Genomic DNA, 11,292 nt, shown 5'->3' on the forward strand with positions numbered 1-11,292 from the left:
ATTACAGGCTTCAGTGAGACGTATAAAATGAATCTTATATCTTTATTGGTTTTTAGGGTGCCGTGAGTCGAAGAAATTAGTTTCATGGAATGCGTCAGTGTAAGCAAATGTCTATGTTTGACGAACATCCTTTTTGCATAAATATTAACTGTATTTGTTATTAAGACGTTTTTATAAATATCACATTCTAATGTATATATTAATAACGACTTCAGAGAGTCTTAAAATGAAAACTTAGTTTATTAAATATGCATTAGGCATTTTAAATCATACGAATAAGGCCTTTTACTATGCACATTATCGGCTCAATAATCTTCTGCACTAAATTGTCTAAATCATTAACTATTTCTACATACCAAAATCAGCTGTTTACTAATGAACATACAAACACTATATTCACGTACTCTAAACGGATTATTTAATGCATTGTTAATCTAAATCTGTACCGATAAACCTTACAGAATGCAGTTTTACTTGTTACATAACTTATTATGTGTAACAAGCATTGAAGGAATATATTAGATTGGTAATCCGGATATCGCAAGATTCTGTTAGTGATCAATACAAAATTATAAGTGCATTTTCAATAATATGTCTTATCCGATATAGGTAATGCCTATGATATATAAAAGGCCTAGATACGTTACCCGCTCTCTATTTTGGCAAGAAAAAACTCAGCTAAGTGCCCGAGTTTCACTTAGTCACGCACCATTCAGCGTCGTAGCTGGACGTTCTTTTTATATTTTAATCGGCAGTTGTTATTACCAAGTACATGAGTGAGACATGTATTATGTCTCGTGCGTGAGAGTGAAAGAGAGAACAACTGTATTGGTGATAATGCGTTAGTAAGTAGGTATGTATTAACCCTTAGCTGGTATCGCCTTTTTTGGCAACACTACCGGTATCGTGGGTCAAATTCTACCCATACCAAACAATCTGTTGTAGAACGTAGATTTTTTATTATTTGTATAAAATATGGTTAGAAAAGAAATAAAAAAATATTTTTTTACAAAATAACCTTATTTAATATTAGAATATAAAAAAAAATATCATGTTTTACACACATTTGTAAATAACCTTATTTTTTGGCACTTTTTGGTTAATGTGAACTTAAAACATAAAAAAAAAATTGAAATGTTAGAAAAACTTTTACTAAAATATATTTATGGCACTTCTAATATCTTTATTATAACAAAAAAACAAATTGCTTCTGAAATCAGCATAAAATAAAGAAAATGACAACCAAAACCAAAATGACTTCTACCATCAACTATCATCCTCATCTTCTTCACTCTCATCTCTCGTATTTTCGTTCCTCGTATATTTTCTATTATTCTCGTATCTCCTCTTCGTTTTCACTGTCGTCAGAACTTACTCCAAATACACTGTCTTCTAAGCAACTAACAGATTAGGGATTGTCTCGATCGCTGATGATTTCGTCGTCACAAAGTTGGTTTACATTTGGTATTCTTTCATTTTTCAATTCCAAATCATCACTTAAGTCGTTCATCAACTCCTCGATTTGTCTGTCGTTCAAAAAGCCCTCCAATGTAGTACAAATAAACAATAAAACCAAAAAAGTAAGTAATTACACTCAGTGAAAAAAGTTACTTATTTGGTATCGTGGGTCGAACGTGACCCAGAAAGCTACTTACCTCCGCTCCTAAGATAGTCACAGTTCTGCACATCAACACCCCGCTGCAGCTAGCGACGCACTGAGAATACTTAGAAGCGCACAGTCGTTGCATAAAATATTTAAAGAATTATAACCGAAAATGTTCGCTTCTGGGTCAAATTTGACCCACGATACCTGCTAAGGGTTAATTACGCTGTTTTTTAGTGCAATGATGTTTGCGTATGCCGCGTCTACTAGTATAATAGGTCATTGGGTAATGCCATCTAATCCCAATATAAAGAAATATTATATTTTCTCGACTTGATTGTACGAACTATTACGACTAAAAGTTCAAAGCTTGCGATAAAGTTAATCTTTATATCAATTTAGATAGTGTATTTACACTATAAGAATTAAAAAAAAAAAAGAAATTCTCCAAAAAAATTTTGTCACCAGCAGATAAATTCGTCAGACGTTCGACAGACGTTATAAAATCCAAAAGCACATCACAAACGCATCACCACAAATCTTAATTAAAACAAGCTAAACACTATAAAAATATAAAAGCACGTACTTTGCACCGATTTCGCAGACGGTGGAAGAAATTTAATTAACTGTCTAATTAATTCAGGTAACGCTAAGACTGGTCTGGCACTTAACGTTGAAAAAACACATTATGAAAGATCCTTTGCAGTGCTGGTATCCTGGTAATATTTTTGATGAAAATAACTCAGCGTTTCCAAGCATTTCATTATATTTGCTTTGTTTAGTCTTTGGGGGCGTTTCTTTAACATGTTTCTGTTGTGTCTTGTGTATAATGGACATGTTCTTTGAAATGGTTTTAGTTTAAAAATATGTTGATTGTACTTATATTATTTTTATTGGGATTGAGTTAATTTCCAAAAGTCAAATATGGATTTAAAATATATAGTGAAATTTTAATCGACACTTTATAATTTAAGAAAATTTTTAATTTTAAGAAAGAAGTAATAATATTTTTCCAGTTAGAACAATTAATTAATTAACAATGTTACAAATATTGCTTCTAGGCTATAAAATCATATTTCTAATTTTAACGTGTTTACTCATTAAAAGGGTGTCTACATTATGTAAGGTCATACCTAAATTTTCTTCAGTTTCTATATTCAGTGAACACCTGGAAAGCCTTTTACGAGCGATGTGGTTCTTGTGAAAGCATATTCTTTGTAGCGGACGTACTGTTAACCCTTCGTTAGTCTGTATATTTTTTTATTTCTTTGTCGCTCTGGTCATTATAGCCATAAATTGCTGTTAAAGAAGAAAAGAGGGTTTAAAATTGAAAACTAAACTTTATTCACATTCATGTATGCCTTACATAAACTGGTAAAAATTGATAGATTTCATTTATGTGCCCCTTTAGAAAATGTTGTTTGACTATGATGTTAAATTGTTATTTTTAACCGACTTCAAAAAAAAGGTGGAGGTTATTAATTCGGCCGGTATGTTTTTTTTATGTATGTACACCGATTTCTCCGAGGTTTCTGAACCGATTTACGTGATTCTTTTTTGTTCGATGCGGGATGGTGTTGAATTGGTCCCATAAAAATTTTATTCGGATACGCCTAGTAGTTTTTATTTTATGAGCATTTTTGTCTGTAGGTATTTGTAAATTTTGCAAGTGCAACTTTGAAGTCGGTTGGTTTTAACGCAGTTATCACTTCTTATTTTAGTTTATAGGTTATATTATTATCAACGAAGCTAAAAAAAGACACAAACCTAAAGGCAACAACGCAGCCAAGTAAGGAATACCAGTGACATTTTAATCGGATTATTTCACCCCACGCTGGCCGAGCAAGGGTTAAACTCTAAAGAAATATTCTATCGCCTGCCTACGTGTTGCGAGGTAAGGCATGCTGCAGACTTGTTCAGAATAAGAAAAGGCTGAACATAAAATACGGGATAAAACGAAATTTTTTTTAGCTCCATTTCCAAGTGCGGTTCTTTGAGGAAAAAATGTTTTCATTAGAGTTTGTTTGATACGCTCGCTTTGAATTTTTGTTATTTGTTTATACATGTTCTATCTAGTTTTAGAATGGTTCAGCGATTGAACATGAAAGGCGGTATGTTTGTAGCAGCTTTCGAGATCCTTGAAGCTTTAGTCGATTTAAGGAAAGTATTCGTTTGTGTTGAACTACTAACTAGATAGTTGAATGCGGATGTTAAGCTATTGCATAGCTTCAATCGCGGGCCTTGACCGCGGGGACCGAATCGAGAAATTCCGTAACGAAAAAACCTCACGCTCCCCACTCCGACGGGCCCGGAGGTGTGGCTTGAAGGCATGCTATGCAATAGCTTTACCGCGGCAGTCCCACACGTCTTTTTTATGTAATTTATCGAACAATATCGGGTTTTAATCATTCAGCATTTATTACAAGCCTTTTAAGCAAGAAGCGTATTCACGTAACATTCCTGCCCCCCTAGCCAAGTGGCTTTCTGTTAGCGTAGCGTTAGCGTAGCGCAGCGTAAGAGTAAGTCCATACGGCGCGTCGCGTCAGCGTTGCGTCGTCGTAGCGCTGTCGCTGCGTCGTTTTACATACAAATAACCAAGGTGTTCACACGGCGCGCTGCGTCGGCCAGCGTCGGCGCAACGCATACGTGACGGACAGCAGCCCCCGAGACGAAGCGGGAGGGGGTGTACTCATAGCGACGTCGGAGCGGCAGCGCTCAGTTGTAGTAGTAGTAACGCTGCGATGGCGCAGCGCCCGTGTGGCCGGCTATGCGTCAAATATTTGCGTTGCGACGACGCAACGCTGACGTGACGCGCCGTGTGAACTTACTCTAACGTCAATCTCATACATTCGTAGTCTATTCTATTGAACGCTACGCTAACAGGAAGCCACTTGGCTAGGGGGGCTGCTGTACGTATACCTGTGTACGAATACTGATGGTAAATATGTGACCAAAAGTAAGAATTCTTACAGCCCGCGGATCCTGATATTAGTTCACACAAGCATAAAATTTTATAGGTATTAGTTAGGTCTCAAATTATATACTTAAATGTAGCTACTATATTTCTCGAACATTCGATTCACATTTGCGATGACGTCACCGTCACAGCTAATCACTCAAACTGCACATGCAGGTCTATCTATAAGATATTTCACTACATCCCTGTACTAGACAACAGAGTTTCAGACACATAATGTAAACAGTAAATAGTAAAGCGACACGTATAAGAATGCGTTAACTCCAGCAATGCAGACGGAGTTTTGTGACTTGAATATTTATTTCTTCTCACTCTAAGAGCATTGCTCCTGAGATATTGGGTGTTTCTGTACATTTGTCTGAAGCTGCAAAGTTATTTGGCTTGAAAAGAAACCAAAGTACCTAGTGTAGCACAACAAATGTTGAACAGAAAAGACGTAGAACGTTTAATGCAGAAATTAAAGTTATAATATTGATATTTTAGTCCATCATTTACATTTTTTCCGTAGAGTAGAGTACATCTATAAATTTGATAGTACAATATTGAACTCATAATCATCATCGTCATCAGCCCCTTATGTTCCTACTGCAGCTGCAGGGATTATCATAGGAATGAACTAACTTATCAATTATTTAAGAAAATATATAAATACAATTTTATCTTAGCAACTCCGAATGCTAAAATCGTATCAAGCGCGAAACAGTTAAACTCATTTCCGTTCATTCACATATTATCGCAAGGAGCGTACAAAGAAAAAAATAATAATTTCACTTTTATTGGTAAAGTCCTTCAACAAGATTTTTCCATACGAAGAAAGCAATTTATGTGATAACGTTCGGGGAAAATTGCTTTCTGGCCTTTTCTTGCGTCTATTGAATTTATTGCCTGATTCAAATTGAGTGATATTTATTATACGACCATTGATATATAATACAAAGCCGCGCTATGGACGCAAAGCCAATTATTAACTGATTTCCTTAAGGCTACTAATATAATAAGTAGGTATCTTATGCAAGATTTAAAATGATAAACTGTTATCATCGAGATAATATAGCTAATAAATCAACGAAAAAAGAATGAAACAAAAATAACGCTATGTACCGAAAGCTCTATCTATTTTTATGAAGCTTACCTTATTTTAAAATACGATACCGCATACCACTATAAACTTTGAGTTAATTTTTTAAGATTTTCCTATAACAATTTTTCATTATTAATTATTATAAATATTTACTTACATTAATGATTAAATCTTCTTGTGTCTAGCAAGTATTTACTTTAAATAATAACATCACAATTCATATCATAAAATTTGTTTCAAAGAAAATATTACAACGAATCCTACATATTTCAATAAGAATTCACACAGTTAAGGCGCAAACAAGAAACACGGGATTAAAAATGGAATCTGAAAAGCGCGCCAATACACCGCGTTCTGTCATTGTAAAAAAAAAAACAGGCAATGGCCGAACGGCGTTCAGCCTATATTTCATTCCACAACCACAACCCTCCAAGTTCGATAAATCTACAAGATTTCTATTACAGATAACGGCTTGATTCTTTCCGGATATTTTAATTTTATGTCCGCTCTGCAGCTTCGGATTCTCGGTTTGTTATTGGTTTTTAATTTTTATGTATTCCCTCGCTTCAATTTGTTACCTGAGCCGCGGTATTCGTATTTCGAATTTTAATTTAAGCAATTTTTTTTCGTGTATTTGCGTATCTGTGGCTGGGTAATTATAATTATTAAGGTGTATTTGATAATTTTGTTACTTTAATACTTATTGAAAGTTAATTACACCACGAATAATATTATTATAATACTACGATCAGGCTTAGTTAATAACATTATTAACAACAGTACACACACAGACACACATACATATTAGGTATTATGTGTGTGTGTGTACTCTCTGTTTCAAATTTCCTACGTTTCTGTGTCATTATTTTAATCTTTTATTTCTTTCACTATTAAATGTTTTATATCCATATAAGCATTAATTTAAGTAACAGAAAGTATAAAAATAATACGTTAGAACAACTACATAATAACAAATCGCAAAATAAACGTTCTTACTGAAATAATCTCACAAATCCTTGAGGAATGATCATAAAATAAAAGAAGCATTGCAGGTATTGCAGAGTCGTCATATTTTTAAAATTCGTTAACAGTAAACATGAGAGATAAAATCTCAACTTTAGACTTCTGTATTTTATAGAATACAATCTACGGACAATATCAAGCTGGCTGTGCTATTTTTCAATTTATTTCCAGGTAAAATATTTATCAAAAGATTCATATATGAATTTTTATTCCCTTCAGTTTGTGTGACGTGGTTTTTTAATGTAAAAACGGTGTGTTTAAATTAATTTCGCTGTAACCGGAGATAAAATAGTACCTATTGAATATGATATTGTGCTGACATTCGGGAATCAAATAACAGAACTATTGAATATTATTTCAGGATTGTGTCGTTGGATGTCGAATATCATTCTCGATGCTAGCACTCAGTAAAGTGTTAGCACAAATATAAGAGCCAGCGCGCACGAGCAACTTAGTTGCCCGGCAACTATTTGTCTCTGTCGCTGTCTCCTCGCAAAGTTTTGAACGATGCGCACACGAAAGCGACAGCAACGCAACTTTTTCTTTAAAATTTTCTGCATTTATCAACATGGATATCGAAGAGACGGTTGTGGTCTGTGCTCTTGTCCTTAGAAACCGAAGACGGCAGCGAAAAAGGCAATATTGGGTGCACCCACCCAATATTGCCTTTTTCGCTGCCGTCTTTGACATTGGGGAAATTCCATACAATGTTTTTAAAATTGAGAAAATTTCCAAAAAAATTTTTTTAGTAATTAATAATATCAATATCAATCTTTTTTATTTTTTACTTTTCCGTTTTTGAAGTCGGTTGTTTTTAACGAAGTTATTTTTATTTAATACTTTTTAGTGTATTTTTCAACACGAATCAAACGAGCCCAAACTCGATAAAGTTGAGTCAATATATTACTAAGTTCCTATGGCCACCTTCCGATTCCATCATCAAATCAGCTCTATGTCATGATAATGTTTCATCGCTATCCAATTTACATACGTATACAAAATTTCAGTTCAATCGGTTACCTGGAAATGAATCAAAGTTACTTGCTACATTTCAATTAAGTCATCGAGATCAGACAAAAATGCTCACAAAATAAAAACTACTGGGCTTATCCGAATAAATTTTATGGGACCAATTCCACACCATTCTGCATCAAACAAAAAAAGAGTCACGTAAATCGGTTCAGAAACCTCGGAGTAATCGGTGTACATACATAAAAAAATATACCGACCGAATTGATAACCTCCTCCTTTTTTTTGAAGTCGGTTAAAACTACTGTGTACGAGAATAAATACGTTGACATAAATACGTATTATCCAAGGTATTATCGCTACGCCAGGCAACATTTTTGTCGCCGTGCGCGCACTTGCATTGAAACCAATAGATAGGGCGACAGTTGCGTCGCGGGCTTGTCTCCGAACCCGCGGACAAAAAAGTCTCCCGGGAGTTGCGTCGCTACGTACGCGCACTTTCATACTAGCCCATGGCTGGAGAGACAAAATAGTTGCGGAGACAAAATAGTTGCGGAGACAAAGTTGCTCGTGCGCGCTAGCTCTAAATGTGTATTTGTAGAAATTCACGGTTGATGTTTTAACGGTAATAAGTATTATTATTTTAAAGTATTATTTCATGTTTTGGGGACGAATATAGTGATGAATGACGAACGATGATGATTATATTTTTTTGACAGATTAATATATATACCATCTCTTCGCTAATATTTTACAAAGCAAAATAATATTGATCAGGATACCTTTAAAATGATTTTTTAGAATTTAAAAATGCGTATGGATAGTCAGAATGCTGGGTTTTCTGGCATTGGCCGGTATATCCATCTAATCTATATTATTTATGAGTTTCAAGAAATTAATTTGCAGTAATAGCAATCAAAGCAGCTGGAACAGCTAGTACAGAATAAATAAATGAACCGCAAAGCTGTAATTATATATCAAACGAATTCACAGATTAGTTTCTGAATGCAGGCGCTGTAAACACTTGGTTCTAGTACTAATGTAACTAAATAGGTAAATTCCAGCATTGAAGCAGGCGCCGCAAACCTTTTGTTTGATTTGCGAATGCTGTTTGCTTTTGGGAGATTTCCAAAGGTTTATGATTTCTGAGCAACATTATTGTGGCTATTTAATTTATGTCGAATGGTTTATGTTTACTATGTAACGACAGACACGAACGACCATTTCGGTAAATGGAAATTTATTGTACATTTATGAATTATTCTAAGAAAAAGTATTTTAAGTTCTATTTATTTGTAAGGTAATATTTAAAGATAGTGAAAATATTTATTATTTGATCTTACTTTATGTTATTCTGAATTTATTTAGTAAATACGTGGGAGTAAGATTGAATTATGAACAAGTACTAAAGTATGATTTCCCTTTGCAAGAACTATATAATATGAGAGTCGATGAATAATATGAAGAAACAAATCTGTTTTAAATTAGTAAGCAAAACAGTATTTCCATTTATTAAAATGTATAAATTAATGTTATAATAAAAATCGGCTTTATGTATGTTCCAGACATACCTAACATAGGTAAAGATCATAATCAAGCAGTATACAAATTATCAACTAAATTAAAACAGTTAACCAAAAAACTCAATAAGAAAATTCCAATAACACGCAAAACGAAACTGAATAAAAATATAAACCAAAACGTTAGAAGTTGAATTTGGATCCTTGTCTTTGGATACTTTCCAATTTTTGCAATTAACAGAAAAGATATTTAAATTTTAATTGGACACTGAATGACTCGTTACCTTAATGGATACGAGTGCCTACTTTTAAATAATTAAAACTACTACGAGCGACTTTGACTTCTTCTGCCACAGATAATAAAATATTAGACAGTTCAAGAGTTCGCCAGTCAGATAAAATTACGCGAAGCAAAACTTTTGCGGGGTTTCTAAGAAAACAAAAACCAAACGATAAAATTATTCTTAGTGTTTATTATCATGCATAAACTATTAGTAAGTACATAAGCTTGAATTATGGTAATGGAAAGGCTGAGTAAAAATTAAACAAGACTTTTTATATGTCTGTAATAGTAAAATGCAATTTCCATTATGTATAACGTTTTCTATTTCAGTGTAGTCTTACATATAGCTACTCTGCACCATATAGTATATATTATGTAAAACTTGTTAATGTATGTTTTTTATGTAAGTTTTTGTAACCTGCTTAAATCACAATATAACTAGTAATTGAAATGGTTACTTACTTATCTAATTTCGCTATTAACTCAAGTTAAATATATTATATCCAGAGTAGGTACGAAAGAACAATTATTACTCCAATACCTATTATGTTTTATTTCCTTATAAAATATTATTTATGATAGTCTCATACAAACGATATGAAAATTAGATTCTAATATAAAATGAAGTAATCTCTCATTTTTTATTTGTCTGTGTCGTTATTTAAAAGCGAATGATACTTGATGAAAAGGGACGCTATTTCGTCGCCAACCCTTTTCTAATCTTATCTATTTCTAACAAATATTACAATTCTAATATTAGTAGGTAATAGAATAATTCATATTTGGTATATTTTCCCCAACTTGTACGAATTCTATACATTCTATACATCATTCTATACATTCTTTCTATAACCTTGATTGATTTTACCCAGAATAGCTTTGCTATTTGTAGAAAATGTTATGAACTGATAAATAACTATTATAATACCGAATAATTTTAGGCTTATAGTTACATACCCGGATGTATATATATATATGTAGTTACATCCCAAAACGAGCATTCTAATAATTATTTTTAACAAAAAATAACCCGACAAATTGTCAGAGCAAAACCAAATTTGAATGGGAACACACGGCCCATGGGAAGCACCAGCTTTCAAATAGAGGACATATTGTGTCCTCTTGGGGACTTCTTGGAATGGGGGAACAGATAGACCTCTGGACAGAAAAATGGGAAGCTTATTTGATACAGTCGTAAATATAGGGTTAAGTATATAGATGTTTAAAATATGAAAAACACGCTAGATAGTTCCTCGCACGTTCAATTCTCAATTGGTACAACATCAATCACTAACAAAGTGGGTACATTTCTATATGATTTTAACATGTTTTATTCAAATTGATCGCGTGGGTGAGAGCGCTGTTTCTATGAGTGCTTCTATAATAGTATGCCTTAGGCGTTAGCTTTTTATAGGCTGAAATTTATCGTTATTATAAACAAACATCGTAGAGGTTGTAGAGTCAGTTTGTAGAAAGCTTTTGTAGTTTTATTTTACTATTTTCACTTTATGGCTTCAACATTTCGCACTTATAAATTGTGAACTTTTAGTATTCATAATATCTTAACGATTTTGTATTAATGGTATTTTCTATATAGTTGCAGTAAAATTATAAGGTTAAATTACATGAATAACTACCGATGAACAAGCGACATCTGAAGATACATATTATTAACGACATCAAAAACAAACGTTCAACATTCTCAAGAAGGATTAAAAGTTAAACAGAAAAGCATGCATTCTATAACGACACTAAGTTCACATCTCCCTTATCCTTTAATTAAAATAAATACAATCTTACATCCGACTTAACGAGTTGGTGCCATATTGCCCCAAT

General features: G+C 33.3%; 1 long non-coding RNA gene across 1 annotated transcript; it reads right to left on the bottom strand.

Annotated features, from left to right (window-relative positions):
• Positions 1-860: 860 nt before the first annotated feature.
• LOC123699934 lies at positions 861-1,813 on the bottom strand. The gene is made up of 2 exons (XR_006752575.1): positions 1,656-1,813; positions 861-1,526 (listed from the first exon to the last, which is right to left on the bottom strand). It is a non-coding gene; the product is annotated as an uncharacterized LOC123699934 (long non-coding RNA).
• Between the last annotated feature and the right edge of the window lie 9,479 nt (positions 1,814-11,292).

Source organism: Colias croceus, chromosome 18, assembly GCF_905220415.1.
Source record: "Colias croceus chromosome 18, ilColCroc2.1".
Lineage (NCBI taxonomy): Eukaryota > Metazoa > Arthropoda > Insecta > Lepidoptera > Pieridae > Colias > Colias croceus.